The sequence below is a fragment of the Salvelinus namaycush genome, chromosome 15, assembly GCF_016432855.1.
Source record: "Salvelinus namaycush isolate Seneca chromosome 15, SaNama_1.0, whole genome shotgun sequence".
NCBI classification, from domain to species: Eukaryota; Metazoa; Chordata; class Actinopteri; order Salmoniformes; family Salmonidae; genus Salvelinus; species Salvelinus namaycush.
Window position 1 is genome coordinate 41,227,244 of NC_052321.1, and position 25,464 is coordinate 41,252,707.

The window sequence follows — 25,464 nt, forward strand, 5'->3', positions numbered from 1 at the left end:
ACCCCACAAATTCTGACAAACTCCAAGCATTGATTATGCAAGAATGGTCTGCCATCAGTCAGGATGTCGCCCAGAAGTTAATTGACAGCATGTCAGGGCGGATTGCAGAGGTCTTGAAAAAGAAGGGTCAACACTGCAAATATTGACTCTTTGCATCAACTTCATGTAATTGTCAATAAAAGCCTTTGACACTTAAGAAATGCTTGTAATTATACTTCAGTATTCCATAGTAACATCTGACAAAAATATCTAAAGACACTGAAGCAGCAAACTTTGTGGAAATTAATATTTGTGTCATTCTCAAAACTTTTGGCCACGACTGTATATACTGTATAGTCTTGTGAGTGTGCATTGTAACATTGACTATTCCACAACTGTAACATTGTGCAGTCAACAAGTGAGTTCCTAATAAATATATGGAGGTAAATTCAGTTGTCCAATTGTTACACTGTACAAAGCTGCAGTGGCTTGCTTGGGAAAATAGTTCTTTATAGAGAGGAAGAAAACCACAATTAAAACAACTGCAATGCATCTGAGAAATGAGGTTGTTGGTCTGCGGTACATTTCCGCTCCAAACCTCCTCTGTGCTCGGGTGGCGAAAATCACGAAGCCCCGTTCCTTTGGGATGCGTGGGCGGACGAGGTGTCTTTTCAACACTTCCCGTCTATGTGGATGCTCTTCCTGATTTTTCCAGTGGTCCCTTAATAACTCTACATATCCTACTTGAACATGGAAGGGTCTGAATGGGCGAACTGATTTAACACAGCGATATGTGTGTGTGTGTGTGTGTGTGTGTGTGCTTGTCTTTGTGTGTTTATAAGTGTGAGTGACTATAAACATGGTATGATTGTGCAGACAGGGACCTGACTCAATGCAGAACCTATTTTCATATCAACGTTGATAAAAAAAATGTTTTTGATAATGCTATGTTAGTGCCTACAAAACGCCTTCCCACAGGGCTCACATTGTGTTGACGTGCCTACCTGGCTTGTGGACATCTCCAGGGGGAAATCTAGACAGTCAAGTGACAGCTAACATAAAAATGTAATTTTCCGCGTCCACCTCGGGACACAGACAATGGCTTTTAAAAACTAGGCATGAACCTAAAAGTCTGACACCAATGACCCAACAATGTTCTCCCACACTTCATTTAATAATATGTGCCATTTAGTAGACAGTTTTACCAAAGCGACTTAGAGTAGTACATGTATACATTTTAGTATGGGTGGCCCCAGCGGGAATCAAACCAATGATTCTGATGTGCAAATACGTTGCACAACCAACTTAGCCACACAGGAAAACGTCTATGGACTTCAGTGTATACAATAATGCATCTGTAGACAGACAGTCCACTAAAAGAGTCTACTAACTCTTTACAGAGAGGCTGGTGTGATTCAGTGCTGAGAGGCATGAGGGACGAGAGACATGAGGGACGAAAGGCCTGTGATGCCAATGACTGCTGCTGTTTTCCTTATGTTAACCATCATTTCCCCTCACAAACACAGCGCAGGCTGGAAAAGGCCGGGCCTCCCAAAGCCTAGCAGCACAACCACATGCAGCGAAAAGACTGAGCGTACGAGAGACTGAGCGAGCGAGAGGGAGGGAGCGAGAGGGAGGGAGAGAGAGCTTGGTCTGCACAGCCTGCAGATATCACACAAATTAAAGCTGATAGGAAGTGACGGGCTGTTGATTAGTCAACTCACAGCCCCGGCGACCAGTGGCTGTATGTGTACAAGGCTGCGCGCACACTTACTGAACACACACACACACACAAACACACAGAGGTTGAATAGAAACATACAGATTAAGGACACACACACACATTCCTACACACAGATCTAAAACACACAGTTTGAAACCATACACGTGCATGTACACATACGGATCAAAGACAAATGGGCATTTGATATTTTTTACTTTTAAGTACTTAAAAAATATGTGCGCATTCATCTATATGCCAACAGAGCACAACAATGCCTAATTTACCATAACCTTTACAGATAACAATTCTTAATTGCCCATATACAGTGCATAGGGAAGGGATTCAGACCCCTTGACTTTTTCCACATTTTGTTACGTTACAGGCTTATTCTAAAATTGATTTGTTTTTCCCCCCTCATCAATCGACACACAATACCTCATAACGACAAAGCAAAAACTGTTTTTGAGACATTTATGCACATTTATAAAAATAAAAAGCAAATATTACATTTACATAACCATTCAGACCCTTTACTCAGTACTTTGTTGAAGCACCTTCGGAAGCAATTACAGCCTGACGCTAAAATCTTGGCACACTTTTATTTGGGGAGTGTCTCCCATTCTTCTCTGCAGATCCTCTCAAGCTCTTTCAGGTTGGATGGGGAGCGTCGCTGCACAGCTATTTTCAGGTCTCTCCAGAGATGTTCGATCAAGTTCAAGTCCGGGCTCTGGCGGGCCACTCAAGGACATTCAGAGACTTGTCCCGAAGCCACTCCTGCGTTGTCTTGGCTGTGTGCTTAGGGTCGTCCTGTTGGAAGGTGAACCTTCGCCCCAGTATGAGGTCCTGAGCGCTCTGGAGCAGGTTTTCATCAAGGATCTCTCTGTACTTTACTCTGTTCATCATTCCCTCATTCCTGACTAGTCTCCCTGTCCCTGCCCCTGAAAAACATCCCCACAGCATGATGCTGCCACCACAATGCTTCACCATAGGGATGGTGTCAGATTTCCTCCAGACGTGAGGCTTGGAATTCAGGCCAACGAGTTCAATATTAGTTTCATTAGACCTGAGAATCTTGTTTCTCATGGTCCAAGAGTCCTTTACATGCCTTTTGGCAAACTCCAAGAGGGCTATCATGTTCCTTTTACTGAGGAGTGGCTTCAATCTGGCCACTCTACCATAAATGCCTGATTGGTGGAGTGCTGAAGAGATGGTTGTTCTTCTGGAAAGTTCTTCTATCTCCACAGAAGAACTCTGGAGCTCAGAGTTCAGATTCTTGGCCCTTTTCCTCCGATTCCCCCTATCGCTCAGTTTGGCTGGGCGGCCAGCTCTAGGAAGAGTCTTGGTGGTTCCAAACTTCTTCAATCGAATTTACTACAGGTCGACTCCAATCAAGTTGTAGAAACATCTCAAGGATGATCAATGGGAACGGAATGCACCTGAGCTCAATTTCTAGTCTCATAGAAGAGCGTTTGAATACTTTTGTAAATACGGTATTTTTGTTTTTATATTTCATACATTTGCAAACATTTCTAATAACCTGTTTTTGCTTTGCCATTATGGGGTATTGTACGTAGATTGATGAAGAAAACAATTCATTAAATCCATTTTAGAATAAGGCTATAATGTAACAAAATGTGGAAAAAGTCAAGGGGTCTGAATACTTTCCAAATGCAGTGTGTGCGCACACACACACACACACACACACACACACACACACACACACACACACACACACACACACACACACACACACACACACACACACACACACACACACACACACACACACACACACACACACACAATGGAATATCTACATAGGCGTACAGAGCCCCATTATCAGCAACCATCACTTCTGTGTTCCAATGGCACATTGTGTTAGCTAATTCAAGTTTATCATTTTAAAAAGCTAATTGATCATTAGAAAACCATTTTGCAATTATGTTAGCACAGCTAAAAACTGTTGTTCTGATTAAAGAAGCAATAAAACTGGTTTACAGGTAGTGAGGGAGATATGAGTCTCCAGCTTCAGTGATTTTTGCAGTTCGTTCCAGTCATTGGCAGCAGAGAACTGGAAGGTAAGCCGGCCAAAAGAGGCCGGCTTTGGGGGTGACCAGTGAGATATACCTGCTGGAGCGCGTGCTACAGGTGGGTGCTGCTATGGTGACCAGTGAGCTGAGATAAGGCGGGGCTTTACCTAGCAAAGTCTTGTAGATGACCTGGAGCCAGTGGGTTTGGCGACGAGTATGGAGCCAGTGGGTTTGGCGACGAGTATGAAGCGAGTGCCAGCCAACGAGAGCGTACAGGTCGCAGTGGTGGGTAGTATATGGGGCTTTGGTGACAAAACAAATGGCACTGTGTTAGACTGCATCCAATTTGTTGAGTAGAGTGTTGGAGGCTATTTTGTAAATGACATTGCCAAAGTCGAGGATCGGTAGGATGGTCAGTTTTACAAGGGTATGTTTGGCAGCTTGAGTGAAGGATGCTTTGTTGCGAAATAGGAAGCCGATTCTATATTTAATTTGGGATTGGAGACGCTTAATGTGAGTCTGGAAGGAGAGTTTACAGTCTAACCAGACACCTATGTATTTGTAGTTGTCCACATATACTATGTCAGAACCGTCCAGAGTAGCGATGCTTGACGAGCGGCAGGTGTGGGCAGCGATCGGTTGAAGAGCATGTATTTACTTTTACTTGCATTTAAGAGCAGTTGGAGGCCATGGAAGGAGAGTTGTATGGCATTGAAGCTCGTCTGGAGGTTAGTTAACACAGTGTCCAAAGAAGGGCCAGAAGTATACAGAATGGTGTCGTCTGCGTAGAGGTGTATCAGAGAATCACAAGCAGCAAGAGCGACATCAATGATGTCTATAGAGAAGAGTCGGCCCGAGAATTGAACCCTGTGGCACCCCCATAGAGACTGCCAGAGGTCCAAACAACAGGCCCTCCGATTTGACACACTGAACTCTATCAGAGAAGTAGTTGGTGAACCAGGCGAGGCAGTCATTTGAGAAACCAAGGCTGTTGAGTCTGGGTCTTGCAAATGGGTCTTCCAAATGGACATTGACCCCAAGCATACTTCCAAAGTTGTGGCAAAATGGCTGAAGGACAACAAAGTCAAGGTATTGGAGTGGCCATCACAAAGCCCTGACCTCAATCCTGTAGAATATTTGTGGGCAGAACTGAAAAACCGTGTGCGAGCAAGGAGGCCTACAAAACCTGACTCAGTTACACCAGCTGTCAGGAGGAATGGGCCAAAATTCACCCAACTTATTGTGGGAAGCTTGTGGAAGGCTACCCGAAACGTTTGACCCAAGTTAAACAATTTAAAGGCAATGTTACCAAATACTAATTGAGTGTATGTAAACTGCTGAAGCACTGGGAATGTGATGATAGAAAAGCTGAAATAAATCACTCTACTATTATTCTGACATTTCGCATTCTTAAAATAAAGTGGTGATCCTAACTGACCTAAGACAGGGAATTTTTTGTAGGATTAAGTGTCAGGAATTGTGAAAAACTGAGTTTGAATGTATTTGGCTAAGGTGTATGTAAACTTCCGAATTCAACTGAATGAATATATATATATATATATATATATATATATATATATATATATATATATATATATATATATACTGTATATATATATTAGTCAATTAAAAAACAAGTGCCATTTAAGATAAATTTACTGAAGCCGTAATATCAACTGCTTATATAGTTTTGCGTCATTTCCGGTCACAACTTGTATACTTGTTTACATGCTGCTGGGCATTTTGTTGCTAACCTTACTTTGCTACCTGTAAAGTTTTTACGGTTTTTACTTTTTAATTACCGTTTTATATTTGTATTCCCCCCCCCTCACTCAACTTTTTTCATCCCGTACGCTTTATCTGGACGTGGTTCGTCAGGACCTCGACCAGCCGAAGCTAAGTACTAACATTCACATTATGCCTTCACTGTACTCATAATATACAGGAGAGGATAGCTGTGCTGCAAGCCCAGCTTCACACGCAATCGTTAAGCAAGGGTAATTTAAGTTTAGGAAAGTATGAAACAGCGTCTGTGCCACCAGTAAGTACAGATGGTAGTATAAATCCCCTCGCACAGTCCCCGCAGCCGGACAACTTTCTCATGGCTTCTGGAGGGAAATGCTGTAGGAATGCTCAACCGGTGTCGCTCATTCAGCCGACATAAACTTTCAAACAGTTCTCCCCATTAAGTAACAGGTCGGAGTCAGAGGCAGAGCCTTCTCTGGTGTCCTCCTCCTCCCGTTACGGGGTCAGAGACGCCGAAGCCTCCCACCATTAGCTCTGACAAATTGAAAACCCTAGTCATTGGCGACCACAATACCCGCAGTACTAGACTTTAAAAGAATCATCCAGCGATCATACAGTGTTTACCAGGGGGCAGGGCTACGACGTTAAGGCTAATCTGAAGATGGTGCTGGCTAAGGCTAAAGCTGGCGAGCGTAGAGAGTATAGGGATATTGTTATCCACGTCGGCACCAACGATGTTAGGATGAAACAGTCAGAGGTCACCAAGCGTAACATAGCTTCAGCGTGTAAATCAGCTAGAAAGATGTGTCGGCATCAATTGTCTCTGGCCACCTCCCAGGTAGGGGGAGTGATGAGCTCTGCAGAGTCTCACAACTCAATCGCTGGTTGAAAAATGTTTTCTGCCCCTCCCAAAAGATAGAATTGTAGATAATTGGCCTTCTTTCTGGGACTCACCCACAAACAGGACCAAGCCTGGTCTGTTGAGGAGTGACGGACTCCATCCTAGCTGGAGGGGTGCTCTCATCTTATCTACGAACATAGGGCTCCAACTCCCCTAGCACCACAATGAGATAGGATGCAGGCCAGGCTTAGTGGGAGTCTGCCACTAGCACAGTCAGTGTAGTCAGCTCAGCTATCCCCATTGATACCATGTCTGTGTCTCGATCTAGGTTGGGCAAAACTAAACATGGCGGTATTCGCCTTAGGAATGGAGGAGGTCTTTATTCCAGTGAGATTGCTGTCATTATTGAAAGAGATTGTGATATCTCCCATCTCATAATAGGGCTACTTAATGTTAGATCCCTCACTTCCAAGGCAGTTACAGTCAATGAACTAATCACTGATCATAATATTGATGTGATTGGCCCGGCTGAAACATGGCTTAAGCAAGATGAATTTACTGTGTTAAATGAGGCCTCACCTCCTGGTTACAATAGTGACCATATCCCCCACGCATCCCGCAAAGGCGGAGGTGTCGCTAACATTTACAATAGCAAAAAAAACAACAAAAAAAAAAACTGCGTTTTTGTCTTTTGAGCTTCTAGTCATGAACTCTATGCAGCTTACTCAATCACTTTTTATATCTACTGTTTACAGACCTTCTGGGCCATATACAGCATTCCTCATTGAGTTCCCTGAATTCCTATCGGACCTTGTAGTCATGGCAGATAATATTCAACATTTTGGTGACTTTAATATTCACCCACTCCAAAAGGCTTTCGGAGCCATCATCAACTCAGTGGGTTTTGTCCAACATGTCTCTGGACCTAGTTTTGTCCTGTGGAATAACATTTTGTGGATCTTAATGTTATATCTCATAATCCTGGACTATCGGACAACCATTTTATTACATTTGCAACCGCAACAAATCATCTGCTCAGACCTTAACCAAGGATCATCAAAAGCCGTGCAATAAATTCTCGTACAACACAAAGATTCCTAGATGCCCTTCCAGACTCCCTCCACCTGCCCAAGGACGTCAGAGTACAAAAATCAGTTAACCACCGAACTGAGGAACTCAATTTAACCTTGCGTAATACCCTAGATGCAGTCGCACCCCTAAAAACAATTTGTGATAAGAAACTAGCTCACTGCTATACAGAAGATACCCGAGCTCTGAAGCAAGCTTCCAGAAAATTGGAACGGAAATGGCACCACACCAAACTGGAAGTCTTCCGACTAGCTTGGAAAGACAGTACCGTGCAATATCGAAGAGCCCTCACTGCTGCTCGATCATCCTATTTTTCCAACTTAATTGAGGAAAATAAGAACAATCCAAAATGTATTTTTTAAACTGTTGCAAAGCTAACTAAAAAGCAGCATTTCCCCAAGAGAGGATGGCTTTCGCTTCAGCAGTGATAAATTCATAAACTTCTTTGACGAAAAGATCATGATCATTATAAAGCAAATTGCAAATTATGGACTCTTCTTTAAATCTGCGTATCCCTCCAAAGCTCAGTTGTCCTGAGTCTGCACAACTCTGCCAGGACCTAGGATCAAGGGAGACACTCAAGTTCTTTAGTACTATATCTCTTGACACATTGATGAAAATACTTATGGCCTCTAAACCTTCAAGCTGCATAGTGGACCCTATTCCAACTAAACTACTGAAAGAGCTGCTTTCCTGTGCTTTGCCCTCCTATGTTGAACATAATAAACGGCTCTCTATCCACCGGATGTGTACCAAACTCACTAAAAGTGGCAAAAATAAAGCATCTCTTGAAAAAGCCAAACCTTGACCCAGAAAATATAAAAAACGAATAAGCCTATATTGAATCTCCCATTCCTCTCAAAACTTTTTGAAAAAGCTGTTGCGCAGCAACTCACTCTGCCTTCTTGAAGACAAACAATGTATATGAAACGTTCCAGTCTGGTTTTAGACCCCATCATAGCACTGAGACTGCACTTGTGAAGGTGGTAAATGACCTTTTAATGGCGTCAGACCGAGGCTCTGCATCTGTCCACGTGCTCCTAGACCTTAGTGCTGCTTTTACTATAGATCATCACATTCTTTTGGAGAGATTGGAAACCCTAATTGGTCTACAAAGTTTTTGATTGGTTTAGATCTTATCTGTCGGAAAGATATCAGTTCGTCTCAGTAGATGGTTTGTTCTCTGACAAATCAACTGTGAATTTCGGTGTTTCTCAAGACTCTGTTTAAGGACCACTATTGTTTTCAATATATATTTTACCTCTTGGTGATGTCATTCGGAAACATAATGTTAAGTTTCACTGCTTTGCGGACGACACACATCTGTACATTTCGATGAAATATGCTGAAGCCCCAAAATTGCCCTCCCTGGAAGCCTGTGTTTCAGACATAAGGAAGTGGATAGCGGCAAATGTTCTACTTTTAAACTCGGACAAAACAGAGATGCTAGTTCTAGGTCCCAAGAAACAAAGAGATCTTCTGTTGAATCTGACAATTAATCTTGATGGTTGTACAGTCGTCTCAGATAAAACTGTGGACCTCGGCGTTACTCTGGACCCTGATCTCTCTTTTGACGAACATATCAAGACTGTTTCAAGGACAGCCTTTTTTCCATCTACGTAACATTGCATAAATCTGAAACTTTGTCCAAAAATGCAGACAAATTAATCCATGCTTTTGTCACTTCTAGGTTAGACTACTGCAATGCTCTACTTTCCAGCTACCCGGATAAAGCACTAAATAAACGTCAGTTAGTGCTAAACACGGTTGCTAGAATCTTGACTAGAACCCCAAAATGTTATCATATTACTCCTGTGCTAGCCTCTCTACACTGGCGTCCTGTTAAGGCTAAGGCTAGGGCTGATTTCAAGGTTTTGTGGCTAACCTACAAAGCATTACATAGGCTTGCTCCTGCCCATCTTTCCAAAATGGTTCTGCTGTACATACCTACACTATGGTCACAAGACACAGGCCTCCTGTCCCTAGAATTTCGAAGCAAACAGCTGGAGGCAGGACTTTCTCCTATTGAGCTCAATTTTTATGAAATGGTCTGCCTATCCATGTGAGCGACGCAGACTGTCTCTACATTTAAGTCTTTATTGACGACTCATCTCTTCAGTAGGACCTATGATTGAGTGTAGTCTGGCTCAGGAGTGTGAAGGTGAACGGAAAGGCACTGGAGCAACAAACCGCCCTTGCTGTCTCTGCCTGGCCAGTTCCCGTCTCTCCACTGGGATTCTCTGCCTCTAACCCTATTACAGGGGCTGAGTCACTGGCTTACTGGTGCTCTTCCATGACGTCCCTAGGAGGGGTGTGTCACTTGAGTGGGTTGAGTCACTGATGTGATCTTCCTGTCCGGGTTGGTGCCCCCCCTTGGGTTCGTGCCGTGGGGGAGATATTCTTGGGCTATACTTGGCCTTGTCTCAGGATAGTAAGTTGATGGTTGAAGATATCCCTCTCGTGGTGTGGGGGCTGTGCTTTGGCAACGTGGGTGGGGTTTATCCTGCCTGTTTGGCCCTGTCCGGGGTATCGTCAGACAGGGCCACAGTCCTGACCCCTCGTGTCTCAGCCTCCAGTATTTATGCTGCAGTAGTTTGTGTCGGGGGGCAAGGGTCAGTCTATTATATCTGGAGTATTTATCTTGTCTTATCCAGTGTCCTTTGTGAATTTAAGTACGCTCTCTCTAATTCTCTTTCCTTCTTTCTCTCTCTCGGAGGACCTGAGCCCTTGGACCATGCCTCAGGACTACCTGGCCTGATGACTCCTTGCTGTCCCCAGTCCTCCTGGTCATGCTGCTGCTCTAGTTTCAACTGTTCTGCCTGCGGCTATGGAACCTCGACCTGTTCACCAGACGTGCTACCTTGTCCCAGACCTGCTGATTTCAAGTCTCTAGAGACAGCAGGAGCGGTAGAGATACGCTCAATGATCGGCTATGAAAAGCCAACTGGCATTTACTCCTGAGGTTCTGACTTGTTGCACCCTCTACAACCACTGTGATTATTATTATTTGACCCTGCTGGTCATCTATGAACATTTGAACATCTTGGCCATGTTCTGTTATAATCTCCACCCTGCACAGCCAGAAGAGGTCTGGCCACCCCTCATAGCCTGGTTCCTCTCTAGATTTCTTCCTAGGTTTCAGCCTTTCTAGGGAGCTTTTCCTAGCCACCGTGCCTCTACACCTGCATTGCTTGCTGTTTGGGGTTTTAGGCTGGGTTTCTGTACAGCCCTTTGTGACATCAGCTGATGTAAGAAGGGCTTTATAAATCCATTTGATTGAAATTTGATAATATTATATCACGGAACAATCTTCAAAAAGGCGGTAACGTCAGCAGGTGCACTACCTTCTAGAAGCCTTATGTTAGGAATCAAAAGGACAATGTAAAGGTAGGTTGGGTAATTAAATATGAACTCAAATCTAATTGCTCCATACTGTATATATTCAGTCAATAAAAAACAAGTGCCTTTTGAGAATCAATCATGAATCCGTCTCTGCTCTGGCGGGGTCACAGGGTCGCTTTGCAGTAGCAAAAGATGTGACGTGAGATTGCTGCTGCTTGTCCCCCTCTGAGAATGTATTTGTACTTGAAAAGCATATGATTTTCATGGAGCTAGTTGTGCTCTGATAGGGGAGCTTGATATTGCATAGTTTGCATTGTACATGAGTTTCATTAGTTTGATCAAAATACTTCCAAACCTCGCTGTTTGGCCGCCATGCTGATAGTGCCCACTTCCTGCTATGTGCCTGAAACAGCCCCCCCTCAGCCAAACAGGAGCGCTTGCCATAAAATATTTGCCATTCATATTTTTCAATTGTAATTTTTTTCTGATAGTTAACCAAGCTCTCAATATAACATGTTTAGTTTTACAGTACTCATGCCCATCCCTAATACACTCATATTCGGTATCTGGAACACACCCTGTATACGCTGTGCTGCATGCATAAAGGACACAGTGAAAATTTGCCTTCGCACAAACTCGTATTCCTTTCTGTGTATGCAAATACATGTATGAAGGAGGGGATGTTGGTTGGTTACCTTGAGGAGATAGACGGGGATGTCGCTGAAATCCACAGGGAGCTTGAGCAGGAAGCGAGCGGAGAACTCCCCCGCCTGGAACACGAGAGACAGGAAAAAGAACATCACACCGTGTACAGATGGAGAACACACACGCACAGGATAACACACACACACACACAGGTCATACTGAAACAACAAAGGAGCACTACATGGGAATGATTAGGGATGGCTAAAGATGAGTGGATTGCAAATGAGATATGAATATCTGTTTGAATCTAATTTCTTTGTCTTAATATGCTTATTTTATGGCAAATGATGGAGATATATTTCCTGATTTTAGGGATCTATTTGCTCCTTGGATGTTCAATGCAGTTAATTTTATGATTATCTAACTCTAAAGGTTCATTGGATTTTGAGTAATTTAGCCTCTGAATATTTACTAGTCAAAAAAACCACGAGAAATGATCAATGCAATTACCAACTGTTTCAATTCAAAGGATGTTCAAATGTATAATGCAGATAATAAAATGCCTAGATGTAGCCATCTAAAACATAATCATTGTCTGTTGCCCACACCAACCCTCACCACATCCTTCAGAGGCAAACCTAATCTGCAATCCTCCAAGCTGTGCAACTGTTTTTGTTCATTCTTTTCCATCAAGGCATATCTATAAGACATTCTGTCCTATAACAGTAGTAGGTTAGTTAGTTGCGCAATATGAGTGGGGAGTGTCAAATCAAAGTTTATTGGTTGCATAACAGAAATGCAGGTCTTATAGCAGGTGCAGCTAAACTGTGCAGTAGAATGTAAATGTAACACAAATAATCTAAAAATCTAAACAAGAAATCAAAGAACAGGTCCACTTAACAATCCAGAGAAGATACAGTTGATGTCGGAAGTTTACATACACTTAGGTTGGAGTCATTAAAACTTGTTTTTCAACCACTCCACAAATTTCTTGTTAACAACCTATAGTTTTGGCAAGTCGGTTAGGTCATCATTTTTCCAACAATTGTTTACAGGCAGATTATTTCACTTATAATTCACTGTATCACAATTCCAGTGGGCCAGAAGTTGACTGTGCCTTTAAACAGCTTGGACAATTCCATAAAATGATGTCATGGCTTTAGAAGCTTCTGATAGGCTAATTTACATTATTTGAGTCAATTGGAGGTGTACCTGTGGATGTATTTCGCGGCCTACTTTCAAACTCAGTGCCTCTTTGCTTGACAATGGGAAAATCAAAAGAAATCAGCCAAGACATCAGATTTTTTTTGTAGAACTCCACAAGTCTGGTTCATCCTTGGGAGCAATTTACAAACACATGAAGATACCACGTTCATCTGTACAAACAATAGTACGCAAGTATAAACACCATTGGGCCACGCAGCCGTCATGCCGCTCAGGAAGCAGACACGTTCTGTCTCCTACAGATGAAAGTACTTTGGTGCGAAAAGTGCAAATCAATCCCAGAACAACAGCAAAGGACCCTGTGAAGATGCTGGAGGAAACGGGTACTAAATTATCTATATCCACAGTAAAACGAGTCCTATATCGACATAACCTGAAAGGCCGCTCAGCTAGGAAGAAGCCACTGCTCCAAAACGTCCATAAAAAAGCCAGACTACGGTTTGCAAATGCACATGGGGACAAAGATCGCACTTTTTGGATTAATGTCCTCTGGTCTGATGAAACAAACATAGAACTGGTTGGCTATAATGACCATCGTTATGTTCGGAGGAAAAACGCAGATGCTTGCAAGCCGAAGAACACCATCCCAACCGTGAAGCACAGGGTGGCAGCATCATGGTGTGGGGGTGCTTTGCTGCAGGAGGGACTGGTGCACTTCACAAAATAGATGGCGTCATGAGGAAGTAAAATTAGGTGGATATATTGAAGCAACATCTCAAGACATCAGTCAGGAAGTTAAAGCTTGGTCGCAAATGGGTCTTCCAAATGGACAATGACCCCAAGCATACTTCCAAAGTTGTGGCAAAATGGCTTAACGACAACAAAGTCAATGTACTGGAGTGGCCATTACAAAGCCCTGACCTCAAACCCATAGACAATTTGTGGGCAGAACTGAAAAAGCGTGTGGGAGCAAGGAGGCCTACAAACCTGACTCAGTTACACCAGCTGTCAGGAGGAATGGGCCAAAATTCACCCAACTTATTGTAGGAAGCTTGTGGAAGGCTACCCGAAACGTTTGACCCAAGTTAAACAATTTAAAGGCAATGCTACCAAATACTAATTGAGTGTATGTAAACTTCTGACCCATTGGGAATGTGATGAAAGAAATAAAAGCTGAAATAAATAATTCTCTGCTATTATTCTGACATTTCACATTCCTAAAATCAAGTGGTAATCCTAACTGACCTAAAACAGGGAATTTCTACCAGGATTAAATGTCAGGAATTGTGAAAAACTGAGTTTAAATGTATTTGGCTAAGGTGTATGTAAACTTCCGACTTCAACTGTACATGTATATTAGAGTGGGTATGTGTCAAAATCAAGAATATAAAGACATGGTGTGCATACACAGTATATCATTTGGAAAGAAAATGGTATGTACAGTAGTAGGTATATTAGGATGGGCTATGTTGAGAATAAAGTATTCACACCCCTTACCCTTTTCCACATTTTATTATGTGAGATTACAAAGTGAGATTTAAATGGATTGAATTGTAATTTTTTGGTCAACAATCGACCCAAAATACTCTAATATCAAAGTCGAAGAACAATTCAAACTTTATTTTTTTATTAATGGAAAATAAATCATAAAATCTTGATTAGCTAAGTACTCAACCCCCTGAGTCAATACATGTTAGAATCACGTTTGGTAGCGATTACAGCTGTGAATCAAAACGGTAAACTAGGCATGAACTCATGAACTGTCACGCCCTGGCCTTAGTTATCTTTGTTTTCTTTATTATTTTAGTTAGGTCAGGGTGTGACATGGGGGATGTTTGTGTGTTTTTTGTCTAGTCTAGGGTGTGTGTATTGTCTAGGTTTTTTTTGTAGAGTTCATAGGGTTGTGTTCAGTGTAGGTGTTTATGTAAGTCTATGGTTGCCTGGATTGGTTCTCAATTAGACAGCTGTCTATCGTTGTCTCTGATTGAGAGTCATATTTAGGCAGCCATAGGCATTAGGTAGGTTGTGGGTAATTGTCTATGTTTGATGTTAGTAGCTTGTGTCTGCACTTTCGTTTTGTAGCTTCACGGTCGTTTGTTGTTTTGTCTAGTTTGTGTTCGTTTCATCTTCTCTAATAAATAGAAGATGTATCTATATCACGCTGCGCCTTGGTCCACTCTTTCACCTAAAGACGATCGTGACATGAACATTCAATGTCGTCTTGGTAAGCAACTCCAGTGTATATTTGGCCTTGTGTTTTATGTAATTGTTCTGCTGAAAGGTGATGGTCTACCAATGTCTGTGGAAAAGCAGACTGATCTAGGTTTTCCTCAATTTTGCCTGTGCTTAGCTCTGTTCTGTTTCTTTTTATTGTCAAAGTCCCAAGTCCTTGCCAATGACAAGCATACCCATAACATGATGCAGTCATCACCATGCTTGTGGTACTCAGTAATGTGTTGGATTTGCCGCAAACAAAACACTTTGTAATTAGGACAAAGTTCATTGATTTGCACAATTTTTTGCAGTGTTACTTTGTCTTATTGCAAACAGGGTGCATGTTTTGGAATATTTTTTTCTGTACAGGCTTCCTTTTCACTCTTTCATTTATGTTAGTATCGTGGAGTAACTTCAACGTTGCTGATCCATCCTCAGTTATCCTTTTCTCAATAGGGGGTGCTGTTGGGACTTTGTAATATTTACGTTCCCAAATTAAACTGCCTCGTACTCAATTCTTGCTCGTACAATATGCATATTATTATTACTGGATAGAAAACACTCTCTAGTTTCTAAAACCGTTTGAATTATTTCTCTGAGTGAAACAGAACTCATTCTGCAGCACATTTCCTGTCAGGGAGTGAGATTTCAGAAATCGAGGTCCCTGTTCTGAGGTCAGTTAAGTCCCCATGTAAGCTATCGGGCTACATGCACTGCATACGCCTTCCTCTAGATGTCAGTAAGCGGGGAGAATTTGAATGGAGTGGATTGCGCAATCTGGGCCACTATAAAGGATCATGGAACGGAAGTAGCCTTTTCAACGGGGCATCTGGCGCAAGGGGACATCACAATGGCGTCCTGCAAACGCTTTCGTTTTAGCAGTTCTATATCTCCGGTCATGTTTTTATTCGTTATAGGTGTTAAAGACATCATAAGGTAGTTAATTTAAACTGATTTATAGCAGTTTATATCAGTTTATTGCGATTTTCCTGGATTTCTTTGTGACGCGCTTTCACGAGTTGGACACCTCTCCAGTGGGTGGCTATCGTTAGCTGCTATTTCCACATGAGAAGAGGACATCTTTCAACCAAAAGACAATTGTTCTGGAGAAAGGACACCTTGCCCAAGATTCTGATGGAAGCTCGGCAAATAGTAAGCAATCTTTATGTCGTTAATTCGTATTTATGTTGACAAATGTCAAATAATAATTCTGCCATGAATTTCGGTGCGGTCTCGCTTTAGCGCACGCTGTATGCTGAAGTAACGTTAATTTTAAAAATGTAACACAGCGATTGCATTAAGAACTCATTTGTCTTTCATTTGCTGTCCAACTTGTATTTTTTAGTCAAGTTTATGAATAGTTTTCGATTAGAATAGGTGCCTCCAAGATGGCGCCGGACAGATTGCTTGAAGTTTTGGCCACTAATCACATTGTATAAGCACGATTTGTGCCGCTAAATATGCACATTTTCGAACAAACTCTATATGCATTGTGTAATATGTTATAGGACTGTCATCTGAAGAATTCTGAGAAGGTTAGTGAAAAAATTAATATATTTTGGTGGTTTATACGTTATCGCTATTTTTGGCTTGAATCAATGCTGTTGTGATGTTTGCTATTGTGGTAAGCTAATATAACGCTATATTGTGTTTTCGCTGTAAAACACTTAGAAAATCTGAAATATTGGCTGGATTCACAAGATCTGTGTCTTTCATTTGCTGTACGCTGTGTATTTTTAAGAAATGTTTTATGATGAGTAATTAGATAAAACACGATGGTCTCTGTAGTTATTCTAGTTGCTTTGGTGAGAGTTGTGATGGTGGCTGCAATGGTAAACTATGATTTATACCTGAAATATGCACATTTTTCTAACAAAACATATGCTATACAATAAATATGTTATCAGACTGTCATCTGAGGAAGTTGTTTCTTGGTTAGTGGCTATTTATATCTTTATTTGGTCGAAATTGTGATAGCTACCTATGCAGGAAAAAACTGGTGGAGTAAAAAAAGTGGTGTCTTTTGCTAACGTGGTTAGCTAATAGATTTACATATTGTGTCTTCCCTGTAAAACATTTTAAAAATAAGAAATGATGGCTGGATTCACAAGATGTGTATCTTTCATCTGGTGTCTTGGACTTGTGATTTAATGATATTTAGATGCTACTATTTACTTGTGACGCTATGCTAGGCTATGCTAGTCAGCTTTTTTACTGGTGGGGGTGCTCCCGGACCCGGGATTGGGAGGAAGTAGAAGTTATCTCCCATCACAGCCAATAAACTCTAACTGTTTTAAAATCACCATTGGCCTCATGGTGAAATCGCTGAGCGGTTTCCTTCCCCTCTGGCAACTGAGTTAGGAATGGATCATGTATCTTTGTAGTGACTGGGTGCATTGATACACCATCCAACGTGTAATTAATGACTGCACCATGCTCAAAGGGATATTCAATGTCTGTTTTTATTTTTGAAATCTACCAATAGGTGCCCTTTGTTGCGAACCATTGGAAAACCTCCCTGGTCTTTGTGATTGAATCTGTGCTTCAAATTCACTGCTGGATTGAGGGACCTTACAATTATCTGTATGTGTGGGGTACAGAGATAGGGTAGTCATTTAAATATCATGTTAAACGCTATTATTCAATGCAACTTATGTGACTTGTTAAGTATATTTTTACTCCTGAATTTATTTAGGCTTGCCATTAAAAAAAAAAAGTTGAATACTTATTGACTACTTGGGGCTCCCGAGTGGTGCAGCGGTCTAAGATGTGAGTAAACAACAGTATATAAACTGAATCTGAGGTGACCAGCATTCAATGACTGTATACATGGGGCATTAGACTAAGGTGCAGGGCAGTCTGATTGCCTGGAGATACAGTAGAAGCTTTTTTCAGTCTCCCTGTCACAGCTTTGACGCACCTGTACCGTCTCTGTCTGCTATAAGGTAGCAGAGTCAACAGACTGTGGGTGGGGTGGCTGAGGTCCTTGATTATCTTCTTGGCCTTCCTTTGACACAGTGCTGTAAATGTCCTGGAGGGTAGGCAGCGTGCCCCAGGTGATGCGTTGGGTTGACGACGCCACCTCTGGAGAGCCATGCGGTTGAAGGCGGTGTAGTTGCCGTATCAGGCGGTGATGCAGCCCAACAGAATGGTCTCAATGGTGCATCTGTATAAGTTTGTGGCTGTAGAAGGTGTTGCGCCTTTTTCACAATGGTGTCAGTGTGGTGGGACTATTTCAGGTCCTCAGTGATGTACACGCAAAGGAGCTTTTGACCCTCTCCACTGCAGCCCTGTCGTTGTGGATGGGGGCATGCTCCCTCTTGTCTCCTGTAGTCCACGATCAGCCGTCTCCACGAATTCACCTGTACCCGAATGGATCCAGAATTCTAAATAATGTCACGGGTTGGATCTGATGATTGTCACAGGTTTCGGGTATGTGTAATTTTAACTGATTTGTCTGGAAGGACCTGAACGCGACTGCTAGAGAAAGTGTATAATTTATGCTGCTGCTCTTGCTTTTCACGGGTGTAGTATGTAGCTTGTTGTAAGTCATCAAAGCGACAACAGGCTACAGTCATAGAGCCTCTGTGTGTGTGGTGGCAAAAGTTAGGCCAATCATAAGTCATCAAGGCTGCCACTTAATATTCTGAATGGATTTGTTGTTTGTAACTGTGTAGGACTGTCCCCTCCTCCCTCTCTGCGGATGACTTCGTCAACCATTTTGAAAAGAAGGTCGACGACATCCGATCCTCGTTTGCTAAGTCAAACGACACCGCTGGTTCTGCTCACACTGCCCTACCCTGTGCTTTGACCTCTTACTCCCCTCTCTCTCCAGATGAAATCTCGCGTCTTGTGACGGCCGGCCGCCCAACAACCTGCCCGCTTGACCCTATCCCCTCTCTTCTCCAGACCATTTCCGGAGACCTTCTCCCTTACCTCACCTCGCTCATCAACTCATCCTTGACCGCTGGCTACGTCCCTTCCGTCTTCAAGAGAGCGAGAGTTGCACCCCTTCTGAAAACCTACACTCGATCCCTCCGATGTCAACAACTACAGACCAGTATCCCTTTCTTTTCTCTCCAAAACTCTTGAACGTGCAGTCCTTGGCCAGCTCTCCTGCTATCTCTCTCAGAATGACCTTCTTGATCCAAATCAGTCAGGTTTCAAGACTAGTCATTCAACTGAGACTGCTCTTCTCTGTGTCACGGAGGCGCTCCGCACTGCTAAAGCTAACTCTCTCTCCTCTGCTCTCATCCTTCTAGACCTATCGGCTGCCTTTGACACTGTGAACCATCAGATCCTCCTCTCCACCCTCTCCGAGCTGGGCATCTCCGGCGCGGCTCACGCTTGGATTGCGTCCTACCTGACAGGTCGCTCCTACCAGGTGGCGTGGCGAGAATCTGTCTCCGCACCACGTGCTCTCACCACTGGTGTCCCCCAGATGCACTATTGTAAAGTGGTTGTTCCACTGGATATCATAAGGTGAATGCACCAATTTGTAAGTCGCTCTGGATAAGAGCGTCTGCTAAATGACTTAAATGTAGGACGAGAAAGCGCATGCAGCCTCAATTAGCCTAGCTAGCTAAACTAGCTTATCCTGTTTTGATGCAGTCAAGACGGGTACTAAGTAATCATATTGATGATAAATAACCTAGCTACTGTATGGCTTGTCCTTGCTCTGGAAAAAACTTGGGGCGTTGAATCCTCACTTAGCATAATCCACCTTTTCACATGGCATGTCAGTGACATTCACCTCACTGCTGTTCATTTGCTAACCTGGAGCTAGCTGAACTGGTGGAGTATGTCTGCATTCTGTCTAGGTGCTGCAGTTTCTATGGGTTTAGATAGGATTTTTAAATGTTTTATTTAACCTTTATTTAACTAGGCAAGTCAGTTAAGAACAAATTCTTATTTACAAAAACGGCCTACCCCGTCCAAACCCTAACCCTGGGCCAACTGTGCGCCGGGAGGCCAATTGCGCACCGCCCTATGGGACTCCCGATCACGGCCGGTTGTGATACAGCTTGTAATCGAACCAGGGTCTGAGCGACCCCTCTAGCACCGAGATGCAGTGCCTTAGACCGCTGCGCCACTCGGGAGGATGAGGTTTAGATGTGGAGTCAAATGTTTGAGAGAATCAGAAACTATAGCCTCATATCAGTCTGTCCATAAGATGAAACCAATATAAAGCTTCTAAAAATAATGTGTGTGTATACAAACATTTAAAACAAAGAGAAGATGAATGCTGAGCCACAATGTGCACAACTCTGAGTGGTTGTAACCATGTCCTTTGATGTGGCTGTATCATGTAGCATACCCAGCTGTTCTTGTGCCCGGTGTAGATCTCCATGCTCCTGCAATAGTTGGGGTCCTTGAGCAGGCTATCGTACTCGAAGAGCAGCCGGGAGCTCTCGCGCAGACGCCTGCACTGGTATTGGCGGTACTGCTGGATCAGCTCCTTCACCAGCTGCAGCAGGCACTCCGCGTCTCCCGCATCCCACTGGACCAGGTGCTAGAGAGAGAGAGAGAGAGAGGTTATTAGATGGGTTTAAAGAGACAGTCCACTCAAATGTAGATGGGGTTGAAGAGACAGTCCATTCAAATGTATATAGTTTAAAGGGAAGACCACTAAACCACTTTCTTAACTTTAATATGGCCGGTGGCGAGATTGTAATCTATAATTTCTTTGGGCTTGTGTGCAAAGTGAACAAAATAGCTGAAAGCCTACACGACTAAGAGCATGTTCATTTCAGGTCGACATAACATAAATCATGAACAGTGGCTATCTATTCTGGTAACTAACTGCAGAGAAAAATCCAGGAACTTCAATAAATACCCTGGTTTTCCAGAAATCCTGGTTGGAGGATTTTGGACTTCCTGCTTATTCCCTCCTGATTCCGGGAATCCTCCAACTGGGACTTTGCAACCCTACTCGAGGCACTGACTTGATGTCGTGTACAATAGAGGCCATTTAGCCATGTCAGAGGAGAGAAATCAACTGACACGATGAAAGGAATTAAAAACACAATGGCGGGCAAAGATAAGGTTCACCCGGGCCCCATAGACAGCCATTACGGGAATAATCCCAAACTGTTATCCCAATCACCCTCTCTCTTCCTCCTGTATTACAGGAACATGGCAGCAGCACAGGATTTCCTGAAGCGACACAGCGTTACATCGGTTAGCAGGGAATGCTTTCATCATTCCCAGCCCCAATGCCATTTATCTGACCTCATTCACCAAAATGGTTGCAAGAACGAGGAGGAAAGGAAAGAGGAAAGGAAAGAAAAGTCACAAAGAGAAAAGTTAGCGATGGGAAGGAGCATTGTTTCAAGGAAGCGGATAAGGATACCAGGGACTTGGCCAATAACATTTTTTTTCTCTGTCTAACTGTTTTGGTACACAATGGTTTGGTTAGGCATCAAAGACTGGACTTGGTGAAAGACATTTTCAGATGTGGATGAGAATTGTGTTATGCTGTTGCTACTTCTGTGTATGTTGCATCCAAAAATAAACTGCTCACAATGAGGACATAACATTGTTTAGAGTGTTTGTGCAAAATGTTTCTGTGAAAAAAACAGTGGCCCGCTGACTAGCGTGAATCGTAACTAGACGTTCTAACGACCTTGATCACAGCTGTGTGTTCGTACGTGTCAAAGGGTTAAAGGTAAAATACACTGCATTTCAAACAGTCAGCATTAATATAATGAATTCAGGGCATACCTAGGCAAAATATAAACCTTCCAACCATAACACCCACTAATAATGTAATTATTTTATAAAAATAATCACTGATATCTGCCTTTCAAGTCTGTTTATGAAAATGCTCTTTTTGTTAACCAGAACCATGCAGAATGCACGTTCGCTAATAATGACTAACTTCTTGTAGCAGGCATTATAGAAAATGAACACCGGTACCATAACCTCTTAAGCACAAGCTCACTTCCTAGTGAGTAGCCAACTAATCTTCATATTTAAAGTTTAGCCAATTTAGATCTATTTGCTAGCTAACAAGGTCCATCTCCAACTGTTTGAAGAGAATGTTTGCCCATTCAATTTGTTCAGATGTTGAAATTAAGAGGCCTACCTTATTTCTCATAAATAAAATGAGTTACTTATATAATTCCCTAAATAATTGTGCTTTATGCTTATTGCACATTTATAAAACACAAACCAGACACCTAGTATAACAACCTCTGGGTCAAATGCTGCTCGTGGTACATGGCACCGCAATGCAGCGCGCAACAAACTGAGCATGGGGGCGCTAGAGAGCGTGCTATGGAGTAGACGTGCTTTGCTAGAGCTCTGCTCTATTTTGAAACAAATTAGTATTTATCTTAACCTCTCACAACCTATACCTTCAAACAAATATGACAAAAGGAAAAGGCACCAAAAAAGGGGGCGCTAAACAAGAATTTGAATGAGACAACGAACCAATTTCAATGTCGCCGACCCACGAGGAGTTAGCTGTAGAGGCTAGCTTCCAAGAGTTCCCCACAGATCCTACTCAAAGTGACATACTTGCTGCCATAAACTCACTAAGCAAGAAGGTGGACACAAGGTTGGCTGATATCTCAAAGAGTATTGAGACTTTGGCCGAAACTGAAGGTACCTAAGGGAAGGGTGCATGAGGTTGAGCAGACGACAGTTGATCACGAGGCCAGAATACAGGACATAGAGAAACAGTGCGCAACGTTCAAAAATGACAACAAAACCCTGAAGGCCCGACTGGAAATGCTCAAGTCGCATTTGCTGCAAGGAGGCATGAGGACTGCAGATGTGGCCAGGGCAATAAATTGCAATGTCCGTACTGTGAGACGCCTAAGACAGCTCTTCTGGGAGACAGGACGGACAGCTGATCGTCCTCGCAGTGGCAGACCACGTGTAACAACACCTGCACAGGATTGGTACATCCGAACATCACACCTGCGAGACAGGTACAGGATGGCAACAACAACTACTCGAGTTACACCAGGAACGCACAATCCCTCCATCAGTGCTCAGACTGTCCACAATCGGCTGAGAGAGGCTGGACTGACGGCTTGTGGGCCTGTTGTAAGGCAGGTCCTCACCAGACTTCACCGGCAACAACGTTGCCTATGGGTACAAACCCACCCGTCGCTAGACCAGACAGGACTGGCAAAAAGTGCTCTTCACTGACGAGTCGCGGTTTTGTCTCGCCAGGGGTGATGGTCGTATTCGTGTTTATCGTCGAAGGAATGAGCGTTACACCGAGGCCTGTACTCTGGAGCGGGATCGATTTGGAGGTGGAGTCATGGCCAACAGACAGGGAAATAGAGGGCAAGGACAGGCCATTCAGTACCAGTGACGTCATCCTTCTGAGCAGTGATGCCAGGACTCCTGAAATGAGGGGGTGATGCAAACAAGGACGGGCATTGTCCAAAGAGACATTGTGATGGCCCAGGGGCAGGAATGAGCTGAAACTGAGGAGGGACTGAGAGGAAGTGCTGTGTCAGGATTATGACATGACATATCACTGAAACTTCACTGAGGAGGAAGAGAGAGGGAGGAAGGGAGTAGAAGAGGGAGAAATAGAGCAAGAGGAGGAAGAGAGAGAAATTAGAGGACCTTCACACTTAGTAGAATTTTTGCAAAGATACCTAAACATAACAAACTTGTCACATCGACCGCTACCTCAAGATGTACCGCACGACACTTGCCCCCCTCTAAGCAGGGCAGTGTAAACACAATTGTCTAGTTGAGCCAACACAAAAAAAATAATAGCAGAGCAATAGTTTTTAAGCAGATATTTTACATATTTTTTGTTTTTACCTGAAATTGTAGTAACAGCCAGTTACATTCTAAAATTGTGTATTTTTGTTGTTGTTGCTTGACTGCACTGAGCAACCTACGTCTCGTCAAGAAGTCCCCAGGGAATTATTTTTTGAGTTGCAATTTCACCTAATATAATGACTTCCATGATATTGATAAAATTATGCTGAGCAATTAGTGCTTTTTGAGGTCAGCTGGGTTGATGATGGTAGTGACTGCCCTTTACTGCTTATCACTTAACCATCATTTATTCACATTACTTTACTTTAATAAAATGTTTCAGTTGTTGTGCATATTACATGTTTTATTTGATGACTTTATTATTTCATTCCAAATCATCATCTCATCTCTATAGAGCTGCTGTCTATGCTGTCTGACAAAATCACAATTTTAGTAAAAGTAAATAAGGCTTAATTTTATTACTGCTTGAATACCAACTATTAATCACTTAGATCATATATTTTCAGGTAGAGAGACCTCGCAAAGCAACTCTCGATTGCGCATTCTTCTGTCTCTTATGTAGCAGGCGTAAACGTAGGAGTGCAATGGATTATGGTTAGTGTAGTTAATTACCATGTTTTCTATGTAGAATATTTTGGCCTGTTGGAAACTACAACTCCATCACACAGTTAGGGCTTGATCTGATTTATCTCTAGAGAAACTGTGCAATGTGGGCATTAAGTTCACAGAAAAAAACGGAATAAAATGGAATTCAATTGAACTGTACTTCAGAAAGTATTTATGCCCCTTGACTTATTCCACATTTTGTTGTGTTACAGCCTGAATTCAAAATGGATTAAATAGATAATTTCTCACCCATCTACATACAATACCGCATAATGACAATGTGAAAACATGATTTATACATTTTGAAAACCTATTGAAAATTAAATAAAGAAATATCCCGAGTCAATACTTTGTGGAAGCTCCTTTGGCAGCGATTACAGCTGTGAGTCTTTCTGGGTAAGTCTCTAAGAGCTTTCCACAGATTAATTGTGCAACATCTGCCCATAAAAAAATATTCAAGCTCTGTCAAATTGGTTGTTGATCATTGCTAGACATAATTACTTCACCATGCTCAAAGGAATGTTTAATATTAGCTTCTTTAAAAAAAATCTATCAATAGTTGCCCTTCTTTGCAAGGCATTGGAAGACATCCCTGGTCTTTGAGGTTGAATCTGAAATTCATTGCTCGACTAAGGGACCTTACAGATAATTGTATGTGTGGGGTACAGAGATCAGGTCCATTTTAAAAGCAGGGCTGTAACATAACAAAATGTGGAAAAAGTCAAGGAGTGTGAAAACCTTCTGAAGGCACTGTATATCAGAGGTCACTGACAAAAGCAATCTAGTTACAACCCTGACAAGGTATAATAAACATCCACAGGACTTTTTAATGCAATTGCATTTGAGAAGACAATACATTTAATTCGATGGAGTCTTAGGGAAATTACAAGAACGTTCAGAATATTGGGCATAATTTTAGATGCCAAAACAATAGGGAGCTAATAGAACAAGGACAGGAAAAACAGTGTACAATGTAACAGAACGACATGTTCAAGAACAAGCTGTAGGCCTTAAGACCACCTCTCATTGAAGCAACCCAAGCTGACAGAATGATGTCTTCCTTTGCTATCACGACTATGTCGAGCCATTTATTTACAACTTGGATCCAATATTTAAATGAGCGCAAGCACTGAGATGGGGCTGTCATCTGAAATTTCAAGATAATTATGTCGGCCAAGGCAAATATTTGTTGGTGCGTTAAATGTGATTTTTATATATGCTGGCAACCTGATTCAATAAATTGCATGCTGACTTATCAAGTATTAAAAACCAAGTATTAAATTAATCTGCAGCTAGACTTCAAGTGTGTGGACTTGCACCCTGTTTCGCCA

At 42.5% G+C, this 25,464-nt stretch overlaps 1 pseudogene; it reads right to left on the reverse strand.

The window, feature by feature from the left end:
- Positions 1 to 25,464, reverse strand: part of LOC120060084 — a 149,590-nt pseudogene that overhangs the window by 86,368 nt on the left and 37,758 nt on the right.